This window comes from Triturus cristatus, chromosome 10, assembly GCF_964204655.1.
Source record: "Triturus cristatus chromosome 10, aTriCri1.1, whole genome shotgun sequence".
NCBI classification, from domain to species: Eukaryota; Metazoa; Chordata; class Amphibia; order Caudata; family Salamandridae; genus Triturus; species Triturus cristatus.
In genome coordinates this window covers 1,227,644,308-1,227,660,405 of record NC_140593.1, presented here as the reverse complement: position 1 = coordinate 1,227,660,405, position 16,098 = coordinate 1,227,644,308, and the positions used below count along the sequence as shown (strand labels likewise).

The 16,098-nt window shown below is 48.3% G+C and overlaps 1 protein-coding gene across 1 annotated transcript in view; it reads left to right on the top strand.

Moving 5' to 3' along the window:
* The first annotated feature begins 7,899 nt into the window (after nucleotides 1-7,899).
* Nucleotides 7,900-16,098, top strand: part of DUSP9 (dual specificity phosphatase 9) — a 60,472-nt gene continuing 52,273 nt past the window's right edge. The window contains exon 1 of the mRNA XM_085629809.1: nucleotides 7,900-8,041. The gene's annotated coding sequence lies outside the window, so the exon portion shown is untranslated. The remainder of the gene's footprint in view (nucleotides 8,042-16,098) is intronic.

The following is a 16,098-nucleotide window of genomic DNA, read 5'->3' as shown; positions in this document are numbered from 1 at the left end:
AGATTTTGGTTCCTCCTAAGGCAGGACTTGCTGCCCCTAAATACTCTTTTGGCAAAATGGTATGGGTCCTCTCCCACATGTAACTTTTGTAATATGTCTGTTCAGGATCGTTCCCATGTACTGTTTATATGTCCCGCATTGCGTCCACTTCGTTCGAAGTGGTTAAGATCAATATGCTTGCAATTGGGTATCCTCAATGTGAATTCCTTTTTGCAGGCCTTATATTTTCCTCCAAATGAAATGTTTTGCTTCAATATTTTTAACTTTTTTAAAGGTTTTTTAGCTATTTATTGATGAAATATGGAGGTATGTGTCGCTGATTATCTTGTTCACTGGAAAATGTTGTAGTTCTCAATTTTACTTTGAGAATGTGTATTTGTATTTGTGTATCTTGTTTTATGTGGACCTCTTTGGAGTGCCAAAACATAATAAAATAATATCATATCATATCATATCATAGTGTCCAGTCCACTACAAAGGACGTCAGGAATGCTTTGCAGTTCACATTGCTGTCCGGTGGGCTCCGTTCAGCTTCCCTCTTAGGCACCGTTAACACATCAGAGATCAAAACATGGATCCCTGGATTGGTACAGTCAAGCACAGCACACGGTACCCCTAGTGCACACAGACTAAGGGCCTGTTTAGATCTTTGTGGACGGGTTACTCCATCACAAGGTGACGGATATCCCGTCTGCCGAAAGATACATTTAATTATATCCTATGGGATTTATATTTCAGCAGATGTAAATCAAGGCCTATGCATCCATGCCCCACATGAACAGTGTGAAGGACCCGGATGGGACTGACAGATACATTTAGACAGAAGGGACCAGTAGGCAAATCTCCCCGTATCGGCCACTTCTTTTTAAATCTGTTTGATATTTTTTTAACCATTCGTTCAACATTCATCACGTCTAGAACTTGAAACAGTCCATTTGTGAAAGGAAGAAGGAAGCACAAGATGGGTCACATCGACCTTCGAAAGGATACAGAAATGAAAAGTACTGAGCGAAACAAGCACTTTGGGGTTTTATGCTCCACTGTTGCCAGCATGAGAGCAAGGCTTTACACGTCAGAACCTGGCGCAGTTCAGTAAACCATTATTTTGAGCATGTTAATATTGTGTCTGCAATCACCATGGCATGTGGAAACTGGAGGAATATACTGTGAGCTGGTAGTAGTCACTCTCAGTAAAGGAATACACACATGGTGTGCCCTGCCAGATCACAGAGCCCCGTCCCCCCCCTTGTCACTTTCCATTTTACATTGAGCCCACATCATACATGCATAACTGCTGTGTGTGCTGAGGCCAAAAATCAAAATTATCCAGCAACTTGCAACAGGGAACTCAGGACAGGGCAACACACTCTTCTGAGACATTTAGGGGAATCTTTCTGTCCCCAGAACCACACAGATCTCACAAATGAAACATAATAAAGGGCACATGTATAAAACACAGAGGAGATCTCACATCTGAGTGTAAGAGGAGAAAGGCCACAAGCAGAAAACACAGATATCTCACATCTGAGTGTAAGAGGAGAAAGGACGCAGGTAGAATACACAGAGGAGATCTCAGTTCTGAGTGTAAAAGGAAAAAGCACACAGGTACAACACACAGAGGAGATATCACATCTGAGTGTAAGAATAGAAAGGGTATAGGTAAACAACATGGGGAGATCTCACATCTGAGTGTAAGAGGAGAAAGGACACAAGCAGAAAAAACAGAGGAGATTTCACTTCTGATTGTAAGAGGAGAAGGGACACAGGTAGAACACACAGAGGAGATCTCACATCTGAGTGTAAGAGGTGGAGAAAGGACACCGGTAGAAGACACAGGGTAGATCTCACATCTGAGTGTAAGAGGAGGAGAAAGGACACCGGTAGGAGACACAGAGTAGATCTCACATCTGAGTGTAAGAGGAGAAAGGACACAAACAGAAAAAACAGGAGATTTCACATCTGGTTGTAAGAGGAGAAGGGACACAGTTAGAACCACAGAGGAGATCTCACATCTGAGTGTAAGAGGTGTAGAAAGGACACCGGTAGGAGACACAGAGTAGATCTCACATCTGAGTGTAAGAGGAGGAGAAAGGACACCGGTAGGAGAGACAGAGTAGATCTCACATCTGAGTGTAAGAGGAGAAAGGACACAAGCAGAAACAAACAGGAGATTTCACATCTGATTGTAAGAGGAGAAGGGACACAGGTAGAAAACACAGAGGAGATCTCACATCTGAGTGTAAGAGGAGGAGAAAGGACACCGGTAGAAGATATAGAGTAGATCTCACATCTGAGTGTAAGAGGAGGAGAAAGGACACCGATAGGAGAGACAGAGTAGATCTCACATCTGAGTGTAAGAGGAGAAAGGACACAAGCAGAAACAAACAGGAGATTTCACATCTGATTGTAAGAGGAGAAGGGACACAGGTAGAAAACACAGAGAAGATCTCACATCTGAGTGTAAGAGGTGGAGAAAGGACACCGGTAGAAGACACAGAGGAGATCTCACATCTGTGTGTAAGAGGAGAAAGGACACAGGTAGAAACAATGCTGTTCTTTGATAAACATTTGACAGTAACCATGACATAAATAATGCATTTGGAGAGTTCTTCTTGACAGTGCTGTCCTAGTATCAGGACTGAGTTGTAATTCTTACGATAGATTGCAGCAGGCTTGACACTGGCTTGTCTCAAGCACTCCCAGACTCATACTCGGCTTCAATGCTCTGAGTCACAAACACAGTCTTAGTGGTTCAAGTCCAGATGCTATCTCTGTGTGACTTCATTCTGGATCACAAAGGGAACTCAGTGAGTGAATCATTTCACACAATACATGCTACTACCTCGTGGGAACAAATTCACTGCTCCATCCAGTACCACAGCCCTTGCGAGGGTCCTCCTATCAGCCCACCCCCTGGGTGACACCGGGATCATGCAGGGCTCTCAGGAACCTTCTCTTGGTGCTTTACTTGTATAGAAGAGCAAGTAAAACAGGAAAGGATATCAACATTAAAGAGAGAATCAAGGATTGCGGGTGCTAGGTCTGCTGCTGAACAGCAGTAGTCCCACTAAGGCATCCTGTACTTCTGTGGTCGGGGCTTTGTACTTCTGCCGCACCTACTGCTTGTTGATCCCTGACCTTCTTGTGGGACGATGCTGGTGAGACAGTGTAATTATACTTTTTATCAACATGTGTTATCCAATCAGACTAACAGAAATGGTCCAGGATGTTAATCAGACACAAACCAGGATTATTAAGGCCACAGTCCTGTAACAGGGCCATGCGGAGAGAAGCCTGTGTCTATATCTCAGTCTAATTGGGATACACAAAAAGATAGGAACATCTCAACTACAAAATACCCTGGCGCTAATCATTACAGAGACGGAAACGTCAATGTTTTTCTTCACAAAAAAGAGTGGCTGACATAGATGGTTGAAAAGACTATCGTTAACATATTGTTTAAACAAAGCATGTACCATTACAGTTAACATGTAGTGTTTTCCACACAGAATTGGTTTGCCTGGTAACAAATCTATTCCACAATGATATCAGATATAAGGAAGTGATTTTTTGGGTGTCATCTGTATCTCTATCGTCTATATATTTTAACAGCATCAGGATTCCAGTCACACCCAAACAATTTATTTTTAACTTGAATCAGTTTCATCCCATACAATATCGTAGACACCCACAGTTTTGATTATATAAAATTGACCAAATAGTCCCAAAACTGACATTGAACGCTCTAAGCCTTTCGTATTAAGATACTTGGTCAAATTGTGAAAATGTAGCTCAACCTTCAGACCGTGGGCCTGGTCTGTGTCCAACCTAGAAGTCATTTTTCAACTATGACCTCACTCTTGGATTAATTTCCTACGTACAGGAATGTGATGATCAGCAACAAAGTGTACTGTCCAGTGAACTAACAGCAGCTCCTAAGGCCATAAGTCTTGGTCATTCTTTCTGGGTGTAAAAGAAGGAAGATAAACTTATATACTGAAGGGTTTAGGGCACCAGTGCATAGGTTTACAGGAAGAACCATGTGTAGCTGTGGGCTCTGATTTGACAGTGTTGTCCATTATGTCACATGTATAGCCTTCTGCTTAACACACTACTTAAAAAATGGGCCTTCTGTTACAGTTAAAACATACTGTTTATAGTTTCTGCTTTTACTTGTGAGGAAAGAGGGAACTTCAATCACCTCCCAACTGGTAGGTTCCAACTTATCTTCTTCTCCAAGGGCTTCAGTCTATGAACTACTGAATTACCTGTAGAGCCTCCATCACTCTTCACCTCCTCCATCACTCTTCACCTCCTCTATCACTCTTCACCTCCTCCATCACTCTTCACCTCCTCCATCACTCTTCACCTCCATCACTCTTCACCTCCTTCATCACTCTTCACCTCCTCCATCACACGTCACCTCCTCTATCACTCTTCACCTCCTCCATCACTCTTCACCACCTCCATCACTCTTCACCTCCTCATCACTCTTCACCTCCTCTATCACTCTTCACCTCCTCCATCACTCTTCACCTCCTCTATCACTCTTCACCTCCTCTATCACTCTTCACCTCCTCCATCACTCTTCTCCTCCATCACTCTTCACCTCCTCTATCACTCTTCACCTCCTCTATCACTCTTCACCTCCTCCATCACTCTTCACCTCCTCATCACTCTTCACCTCCTCTATCACTCTTCACCTCCTCCATCACTCTTCACAGCCATCACTCTTCACCTCCTCATCACTCTTCACCTACCTTATCACTCTTCACCTCCTCATCACTCTTCACCTCCTCATCACTCTTCACCTTCTCCATCACACTTCACCTCCTCTATCACTCTTCACCTCCTCCATCACTCTTCACAGCCATCACTCTTCACCTCCTCATCACTCTTCACCTCCTCTATCACTCTTCACCTCCTCATCACTCTTCCCCTCCTCTATCACTCTTCACCTCCTCTATCACTCTTCACCTCCTCATCACTCTTCACCTCCTCATCACTCTTCACCTCCTCCATCACTCTTCACCTCCTCTATCACTATTCACATCCTCTATCACTCTTCACCTCCTCTATCACTCTTCACCTCCTCCATCACTCTTCTCCTCCATCACTCTTCACCTCCTCCATCACACGTCACCTCCTCTATCACTCTTCACCTCCTCCATCACTCTTCACCTCCATCACTCTTCACCTCCTCCATCACACTTTACCTCCTCTATCACTCTTCACCTCCTCCATCACTCTTCACCTCCTCCATCACACTTCACCTCTTCTATGACTCTTCACCTCCAGCATCACTCTTCACCTTCTCCAGCACACTTCACCTCCTCTCACTCTTCACCTCCTCCATCACTCTTCACCTCCAGCATCACTCTTCACCTCCATTATCACTCTTCACCTCCATTATCACTCTTCACCTCCTCCATCACTCTTCACCTCCCTTAGCACTCTTCACCTCCTCATCACTCTTCACCTCCTCATCACTCTTCACCTCCTCCATCACTCTTCACCTCCTCCATCACTCTTCACCTCTTCCATCACTCTTCACCTCCTCATCACTCTTCACCTCCTCATCACTCTTCACCTTCTCCATCACTCTTCACCTCCTTCATCACTCTTCACCTCCTCCATCACACGTCACCTCCTCTATCACTCTTCACCTCCTCCATTACTCTTCACCACCTCCATCACTCTTCACCTCCTCCATCACACGTCACCTCCTCTATCACTCTTCACCTCCTCCATCACTCTTCACCTCCAGCATCACTCTTCACCCCCTCAATCACACTTCACCTCCTCTATCACTCTTCACCTCCTCAATCACACTTCACCTCCTCCATCACACTTCACCTCCTCCATCACTCTTCACATGCTCCATCACTCTTTACATGCTTCATCACTCTTCACCTCCATTATCACTCTTCATCTCCTTCATCAATCAATCACTCTTCACCTCCTCCATCACACTTCAACTCCTCTATCACTCTTCACCTCCTCCATCACTTTTCACCTCCTCCATCACTCTTCACCTCCTTCATCAATCAATCACTCTTCACCTCCTCCATCACTCTTCACCTCCTCCATCACACTTCACCTCCTCTATCACTCTTCACCTCCTCCATCACTTTTCACCTCCATCACTCTTCACCTCCTCCATCACACTTCACCTCCTCTATCACTATTCACCTCCTCTATCACTCTTCACCTCCATCACTCTTCACCTCCTCCATCACTCTTCACCTCCTCTATCACTCTTCACCTCCTCTATCACTCTTCACCTCCATCACTCTTCACCTCCTCCATCACACGTCACCTCCTCTATCACTCTTCACCTCCTCCATCACTCTTCACCTCCATCACTCTTCACCTCCTCCATCACACTTCACCCCCTCTATCACTCTTCACATCCTCCATCACTCTTCACCTCCATCACTCTTCACCTCCTCCATCACACTTTACCTCCTCTATCACTCTTCAACTCCTCCATCACTCTTCACCTCCTCCATCACACTTCACCTCTTGTATGACTCTTCACCTCCAGCATCACTCTTCACCTTCTCCATCACACTTCACCTCCTCTCACTCTTCACCTCCTCCATCACTCTTCACCTCCAGCATCACACTTCACCTCCATTATCACTCTTCACCTCCATTATCACTCTTCACCTCCTCATCACTCTTCACCTTCTCCATCACACTTCTCCTCCTCTATCACTCTTCACCTCTTCCTTCACTCTTCACAGCCATCACTCTTCACCTCCTCATCACTCTTCACCTCCATCCCTCTTCACCTCCTCCATCACTCTTAACCTCCATCACTCTTCACCTCCATCACTCTTCACCTCCATTACTCTTCACCCCCTCCATCACTCTTTCCCTCCTCCGTCACTCTTCACCTCCTCCATCACTCTTTCCCTCCTCCATCAATCTTCACATCCATCACTCTTCACCTCCATCACTCTTCACCCCCTCCATCACTCTTTCCCTCCTACATCACTCTTCACCTCCATCACTCTTCACCTCCATCACTCTTCACCCCCTCCATCACTCTTTCCCTCCATCACTCTTCACCTCCTCCATCACTCTTCACCTCCTCCATCACTCTTCACCTCCTCCATCACACTTTACCTCCTCTATCACGCTTCACCTCCTCCATCACTCTTCACCTCCTCCATCAATCAATCACTCTTCACCTCCTCTATCACTCTTCACCTCCTCCATCCCTCTTCACCTCCATCACTCTTCACCTCCTCCTGTATCACTCGCCCCCCCAAACCCGCTGTCCCTCACTGCCCCCCAGCCCCCCCTCGCACACCGCCCTTAGGCTCCTCATCTCCAGTTTGCCCATCTAACTCTCCCTCCTCACACCCTCCAGCCTCTACCCTGAGCCCTCTCCCCTCAGTACCATCTCCCCTCCGTACCCTCCCTCCTCCCCCATCCTGTCCACCTTTCGCTACACACAGCACTTCTAGCTCTCCCTCACTGACACCCCGATGCTCACCAACCTCTCTATCTACCCGCCCTCCCCAGGTCCTCTCCTCACAGTCGTGTCCTCCTCCTCCTGCCGCCCACGTGCTCCACTTCATCCTCCTCTTCTGCCTCTCCATCCTTGTACCTCCTCTCCTCTCCTCCCTCTCTTCCCTCCTCCTCGCCTCCTCCTCTGCCTCGCCGCGTCCCCTCCCTCTCCACTTTAACTCCAGCCCTTCCCTCCTCGATGTCCACCCTCCTCTCTTCCTCCGCGGATCTCGGCCAGGGTCAACTCTCGTTTCCTGCCCCCACCCCTCGTGCGTGGGGGAGGGGCGGGGGCTCTGCTTGTACACAGACAGCACGTGGCCAGGAAACGACCTCATCCTGTCCCGGTGGGGCTGTGTACCATCGGCAGGCTGCACGGGCGGGGTGCGGGGTCTGAGCCCCCCAGGAGCAGGCAGCACAGCCGACCCCCGGCCCGACCGGGCTGGACAGGACCCCAGCCCTGCAGGACTGCCGAACCCCTCTGCCAGGGCTGAGCCCCCATGCCTGGCGCCAGATGCACACGGTGAGTGGTAGGGCGCGCTGGGAGGGCGGGGGCACAGGCATGTAAACACCCCTGCCCTGAGAGGGCAGAATGATGCTCCCTGTTGAGTGTGAGGGGCAGGAGCAAGGATCTTCGCCCTCGGATGCCCCCACACACATGGGTTCCGCAGCCCCTTGGTCCCTGTGGGGGCATAGGCAGGCGTGGGATGCGAGGGGCACTGGTTGGGGCAAAGGGGGGGGAGAGGATCTTAGCCTGCACGTGCCAAGCGGAGGGGAGCATTTACAGGCGGGGGCACTGAGAGCACAGGCTGGAAACAGCAGTCGGTCCCCGGACCTGTGGGACGGCCTGGGGGTGTTGGGGTGATACCCCTCCCCCCCCCCCTCCAACCCACCCTCTCAGACTTTTGCGGGAATCGGCGGCCTCTATCGCCCACACACGCTCACCACCGTTTCAGAAGAACCTGCCAGTGCCATTCAAGGGCCCCTACCGGGCCCCCAGGACCTGCCCCCCCTTTCCCCCTACTTACTAGCCAAACTCAGCTGTATCGAAAAAACTGCTGCCATGTTAGGTGAAACCCTTCGCTTGTCCAAACTTGCCCCCCAAAAAAGACACTCATTGACAAATAGGGCCTTTGTTAGTCCTGCTGTGAGGGCGCGTGCCAGAGGAGGACACACGCCACACAGGCATATATACACCTGTGTATGTACTAACGTCCGTATTTACTGCGAAACTACCGAGTACACCTTCACACCTAGGACTGTTCTAGGTGCACTTGCATGTCCTCACGTCCTCCTGAAATGAGGGGGTGAGTCTCCTGTAACAGGGTACACGACTGTAATATGACTTGTATTAACTTTGCACAAGTCGGCAGAGAGCTCTACGCCGTGGAGATACCCCCCCCCCCCCCCACCCCCGCGGGAACATTATTAAAGTTCATTATCCTTCCAAACCAACCTTCAAATATATTTATCTATCAATCAAAGACATTTCTAGAGCGCGCTACATACCCGTAGGGTCTCAAGGCGCTGGGGGGGGGGGTGCCGCTACTGCTCGAACAGCCAGGTCTTCAGCTTCTTCCTGAAGGAGAGGTGGTCTTGGGTCAGGCGCAGGTCGGTCGGGAGGGAGTTCCAGGTCTTGGCGGCCAGGTAGGAGAAGGACCTTCCTCCTGTATTCGCTCTTCGGATGCGGGGGACGGCGGCGAGGGCGTGGCTGGCAGATCGGAGGTGGCGTTTGGGAGCGTAGAAGTTGACTCGGCTGTTGAGGTAGCTCGGGCCTTGGTCGTGTAGGGCTTTGTGTGCGTGGGTGAGGAGGCGGAAGGTGACTCTCTTGCTGACGGGGAGCCAGTGGAGGTCTCTCAGATGTCCGGAGATGTGGCTGGTTCGTGGGATGTCGAGGATGAGTCTGGCTGAGGCGTTTTGGATCCGCTGGAGTCTCTTCTGGAGCTTGGCGGTGGTGCCGGCGTAGAGGGCGTTGCCGTAGTCCAGTCGGCTGGTGACGAGGGCCTGGGTGACGGTCTTCCTGGTCTCTGTGGGGATCCACCAGAAGATCTTCCGTAGCATGCGTAGGATGTTGAAGCATGACGAGGAGACGGCGTTGGCTTGCCTGGTCATGGAGAGGGAGGAGTCCAGGATGAAGCCCAGGTTGCGTGCATGGTCTGTCGGTTTGGGTGCGGTGCCCAGGGCGGGAGGCCACCAGGAGTCGTCCCAGGCGGAGGGTGAGGAGCCCAGGATGAGGACCTCCGTCTTGTCTGAGTTCAGCTTCAGGCGGCTGGTCGTCATCCACTCGGCTACCTCTTTCATCCCTTCTTGTAGGTTGGCTTTGGCGGCGGCGGGGTCGTTGGTCAGGGAGAGGATCAGCTGGGTGTCGTCGGCGTAGGAGATTATGCTGAGGTTGTGTTTGCGTACGATGGCCGTGAGGGGGCTCATGTAGACGTTGAAGAGGGTGGGGCTCAGAGAAGATCCTTGGGGGACGCCGCAGATGACTTCGGAGGCCTCTGACTTGTATGGTGGTAGGCGGACTCTCTGTGTTCTACCGCCGAGGAAGGAGATGATCCATTCTAGCGCCTTGTCCTGGATTCCGACGTTGCTGAGGCGCCGTACTAGGGTGCGGTGGCAGACCGTGTCGAAAGCCGCGGAGAGGTCTAGGAGGATGAGGGCCGCTGTTTCTCCATTGTCCATCAGGGCTCGGATGTCATCGGTGGCGGCGATGAGGGCGGTCTCGGTGCTGTGATTGGCTCGGAAGCCGGACTGAGAGGGGTCGAGGGATCCGTTTGTCTCGAGGAAGGCGGCCATCTGCTTGTTGACGGTCTTCTCGATGACTTTGGCTGGAAACGGGAGAAGCGAGATGGGGCGGTAATTCTTGAGGTCGGTGGGGTCCGCTGTTGGTTTCTTGAGTAGGGCGCTGAGTTCGGCGTGCTTCCAGCTCTCCGGGAAGGTGGCGGTGTTGAAGGATGTGTTGATGATGTCTCGCAGGTGGGGTGCGATGACAGCGTCGGCCTTGTTGAAGACGTGGTGAGGGCAGGGGTCAGTCGGTGATCCGGAGTGGATGGAGTTCATCGTGCGGATGGTGTCTTCGGTACTGATCGGGGTCCAGGCGTGGAGGGTGGTGGTGGGGGGTGGTTGTTCGGTCATGCTGTGCGTTGGTTGGTTGTCGAAGCTGCTGTGTATGTCTGTGATCTTGTTGTGGAAGTATGAGGCGAGGGAGTTGCAGAGGTCTTGCGATGGGGTGATGTCGTTGTTTCCTGCGCTGGGGTTGGAAAGCTCTTTCACGATGTTGAAGAGTTCCTTGCAGTTGTGTGCGTTGTTGTCCAACCGGTCCTTGAATGCTGTTTTCTTGGCGGCGCGGATCAGCTGGTGGTGCTTCCGGGTAGCAAGCTTGAAGGAGGTCCTGTTGTCCGGTGTCGGTTACCTTTTCCAGACTTTCTCGAGGGCTCGGCAGTTCTTCTTGGAGCTCTTGAGTTCGTCGGTGAACCATGGGGCCTTCTTGCTGCCGGGTCTGCTGGGCGCGGTCCTCAGTGGGGCGAGTTCGTCCGCGCAGTTGCTGATCCACTTCGTGAGGTTGTCGGCGGCCTGGCTGGGGTTCGCTGAGCTGGCAGGAGGGTGCTGGCTCAGGGAGGTGGCGAGCTGGTCTGCTGTGATCTTGTTCCAGCTTCTGCGGGCGGCCTGTTGTTGGTGATGGTGGGTCGGCGTTCTCTTGACGGTGAAGTAGACGCAGCTGTGGTCCGTCCAGTGAAGCTCTGTGGCGTGGCTGAAGTCGATGTCTGTGCTGGATGAGATCTATTATATAAATGTACATTTAAGTACATAATTATTATTAACTGAGACCCAGTAACATAAAATATAACACCCTTTAACTCATCAAATTACATTTATATTAATTTAAATATTTTAAGGTATTAATCACTTATATATATATTTTTTTAATATACATTTTTGAATTGCCTCCACTACATTTATATTTTTATTTATTATGCAATATAATTTTGATTAGTTGAATTGTGTTTGAATTCATTTAAACTATTTTCAATATTTTAATTTAAGTTTGAATGTTTAATGAATTTTTTTTTTTAAATGATATTTATTATTGAATGTTAAAATAATGAAATGGTAATATAATAGTTCATATGACGCGCCATTTTTTGTACCTGCCTTCAGTGGTTTTTATAAGTGCCTGTGTTGCAGTAGCTGTGAAATAAAAGCCAGGCATGTAGCTTTACTAACTCCTGGGCAGGTCTGGAATATATTTGAGACGGGTTTGGCCATTGTTTAGAGCTGTGCTAACTTTTGAAGTGTACTTTATGCCTTGCAATGGCCTTGCTCTTTGGTGTGGGTTTGCATTAGCCTCTCCCTCTCTAAACTCCTTCTTAAATTGCCCCACCCCTCCCCATTTGGTAATAAGCATTAATATGTTCAAGCCACTGCCCCTTCCCATATTTACTGCCAAACAGTATATTTCCGGGCGTGGAAAGCTCTGGCACCTTGGTGAAGATCCCTACACAGCGAGGCTGAGGTGGAGGTCTCTGGTTGTAGGTGGCGCGTAGCAGTTTGTAGTGTTACTGGAGTACTAGTTTTCAGACAACAAGATGCAGTTGTGAATTCGATCCAAAGGCATTGTGGCAGTCAGGGCGCACATGTTGCTGTTGTTGCATTGGTAGTGTTTTATTGATGGTTGTGTAGTGGTTTTGTTCCAGTTTTGTAGTCACAAGGCTGTATTGGTAGTAGTATTGTACTTGTATTGTTGTAGCGACATTATTCAAATGGTGATAGGCAGTGATGTAGTTATATTTTTGGTGTGGTGGTGGCGATGTAGTTGCATTGGTGTAGTAGTATTATTGCAGTGGTGGCAGTGTTATGGTAGTGTTGCAGACATGTTTTAGAGGTGTAGATAGTATTATAGTTTCAGTGTTGTAGTGGTATGATTCAAATTGTGGCAGTGTGGTAATGGTGGTAGCACAGCTGTTTTGTTTTGTTGCATTTTTGTTGTTGTACCATTGGTCTTAAAATGTGGCTGTGCCCCTTTTGAACTTTGCCAGTGTTGTAGTAGTGTGTGTGGTAGTTTTATGGCTAACGTGTACAGCAGCAGCTTGAGTTGTAATATCGCAGTATTACAGTGCCTACAGTGATGTAGGCATGTTTGGTTGTAGTATCCTTTGGTGTTGTATATGTAGCACTGTTGGTATTATTGGTTTGCTCTGGTAGTGTTGCAGTCTTGGATGTAATGTTACAGTATTATAATTGCTGGTCGCAGTCATGTTTTGGTGAAGTATAGTTTTGTGTCCCTGGTGTGGTGCTGTTGATATTATAGTGTTGCTCTGGTACTGTTGCAGCTAGAGTTGTAATGTTAAAGTATCATAATTCTAATTATATCATACCATAATATCATGACTCTTGTTCAAACCAACTCCTGAGTATTCCGCAAGCGCCATGAGACTTCCGGGTGATCTGTGCGCTAAATAAATATTCCTGATTTGATTTGATAATTGCTGGTCCCAGTTATGTTTTGTTGAGGTGTAGTTTTGTGTTCTTGGTGTGGTACTCGTGAAATTATAGTGTTGCCCTGGCACTGTTGCAGCTAGAGATGTAATGTTACAGTATCATAATTGCTGTGTTGTAGGTATGTTTTGTTGAAGTGCAGTTTTGTGCCCCTGGTGTGGTACTCTTGACATTATAGTGTTGCTCTGGTAATGTTGCAGCTAGAGTTGTAATGTTACAGTATTAGAAATGCTGGTTGCAGTTATGTTTTGTGTACTGGTGTGGTACTGTTGATATTATAGTATTTTTCTGGTATTGTTGCAGCTAAAGTTGTAATGTTACAGTTATATAATTGCTGTGTTGCAGTTATGTTTTGTTGAAGTGTAGTTTTGTGTCCCTGGTGTGGTACTGTTGATATTATAGTGTTGCTCTGGAACTGTTGCTTCTATAGTTGTAATGTTGCTGGTTGCAGTTAGTTATCTTTTGTTGAATTGTCGTTTTCTGTTCTTGGTGTGGTACTGTTGATATTATAGTGTTGCTCTGGTAATGTTACAGCTAGAGTTGTAATGTTACAGTATTATAATTGCTGTGTTGTAGTTATGTTTTGTTGAAATGTAGTTTTGTGTCCTTGGTGTGGTACTCTTGACATTATAGTGTTACACTGGTACTGTTGCAGTTAGAGTTGTAACGTTACAGTTTTACAATTGCTGTGTTGTAGCTATGCTTTGGTGAAGTATAGTTTTGTGTTCCTGGTGTGGTGCTGTTGACATTATATTGTTGCTCTGGTACTGTTGCAGCTAGAGTTGTAATGTTACAGTATTATAATTGCTGTTTTGTAGTTATGTTTGTGTAGTGTGGTAGTTTTGCGTTATTGATTTGGTACTGGGCTATAGCGTTGCTGTGGTAATTTTGCCATTTGATGTGCAATTTTATGGCATTATAATTGCTGTGTTGTAGTTCTGTTTTGTTGAAGTGTCGTTTTGTGTCCCTGGTGTGGTGCTGTTGATATTATAGCGTTGCTTGTGTACTGTTGCAGCTAGAGTTGTAATGTTACTGTATTATAATTGCTGGTTGCAGTTTGTTATGTTTTGTTGAAGTGTAGTTTTGTGTCCCTGGTGTGGTGCTGTTGATATTATAGTGTTGCTCTAGTAACGTTACAGCTAGAGTTGTAATCTTAAAGTATTATAATTGCTGTTTTGTAGTTATGTTTGTGTAGTGTGGTAGTTTTGCGTTATTGATTTGGTACTGGGCTATAGCGTTGCTGTGGTAATTTTGCCATTTGATGTGCAATTTTATGGCATTATAATTGCAGTGTTTTAGTGGCTTTTGTAGTTCTTTATGGTAGAAATTGCCAAATTTAATAAACAACAAAGTGATGGATGGAATGCTTGAATCAATCTCGGCCATTGCCAATTACTAGAAGCCGCATCCCAATCCATGGTTTATTGCCCACCACGCCTCCTCAGTTTGGATCCAGCCATATTCAAATCAGTCTTGACCCTGCTCCAATGGGAACAGTCCAGCCCGAACTGCTAGGCCAGATCCTCCTTGAACCAGAACACAAGCAATCCAGGACTGGTTTCACCCTAGTTATAGGCTCATCAGCAGGGCACAGCTTGGTTCCAGTGACACAGTGTGCACGGGACCCACATCAGGGCATGCCCGCCCCACTTAGGGCAACACACTAAAGTATACAAAAATCAATGGATTGAATGCTTGAATTAATCTCTGCCATTGGTAATTACTTTGGTCACATCACAGTCCATGTTATTTTGATCACCATACAGCGTCACTTTGGACCCAGTCATATGCAAATCAGTCTCAATCCCTGCTCCAGTGGGAACAGCCCAGCCCGAACTGCCAGGCCATGTCCTCCCTGATCCCGATCACAAGCAGCCCAGGACCAGTACCACCCTAGTTATGGCTCATCAGCCAGTTTTAGTTTGATTCCAACGGCACAGTGAGCCTGGGACTGCGTGCGCTGCTGCCCGTGGTTAGAGCAGCCTCCCATCACCTTTGTGTGTTTCATGCACCAGCCCAAGTGGTGTGGGTATGCGCAAACGCGGGTCCCATGCTCACTGTGTCACTGGAACCAGGCTGTACCTGCCTGATGAGCCCACAACTAGGGTGAAACCGGTCCTGGGTGTAGTGACCTGCTGATCACTGGTCTAGTGTTTGCTGTGCCAGCCACTCCCGGAGGGCTGGCTTACACCCCACCCCACACCCATCCAACACAGGTGTCACAGAACATGTGACCCTGGCAATAAAAGGGCCCTCGCACACCTGCCCACGGCTAGTTCTACCTACTATATTCCAATGTGTGTGTAATGGTTATTCATGCATGGGGGCCTAGGGTCCCACTACATTACACTGGGATGTTATGGATAGGTTATACACACAGTTGAAGGTTAGTTGTAAGGTATGTGCAGATAAAAGACATTAGTAGAGAAGCCCACTGCGCCCTGAAGCCTTGCACCCGTGTCTGTGTGAGCGAAGCACAGGTCTGTGTACATGCGTGTATCAGCTTCATCAAACCTTGGTACTGAACTGGCCAGGGGTGTGCCCGCTGCCTGACACTCGCTGGGGCTCTGGAACAGGATACGATCAGACCCATGACGTTTCAGGGTGGAGACAGGTTTTCCATTCCATGTTTGAATCTCTCCTAGGGTCATTTTGTCCTGATCCCTAGAGAGCTGAGTTCCAGTGATTACTGGAAAGGAGAGATCCAGAGATCCCTGGAGAGGAGAGTTCCAGTGATCCATGGAGAGGAGAGAATAGTTCCAGTGATCCCTGGAGAGGTGAGTTCCAGTGATCCCTGGAGAGGAGAGAATAGTTCCAGGGATCCCTGGAGAGGCGAGTTCCAGGGATCCCTGGAAAGGTGAGTTCCAAGGATCCCTGGAGAGGCGAGTTCCAGTGATCCCTGGAGAGGAGAGTTCCAGTGATCCCTGGAGAGGAGAGGAGAGTTCCAGTGATCCCTGGAGAGGAGAGGAGAGTTCCAGTGATCCCTGGAGAAGCAAGTTCCAGTGATCCATGGAGTGGAGAGTTCCAGTGATCCCTGGAGAGGCGAGTTCCAGTGATCCCTGGAGAGGAGAATTCCAGTGATCCCTG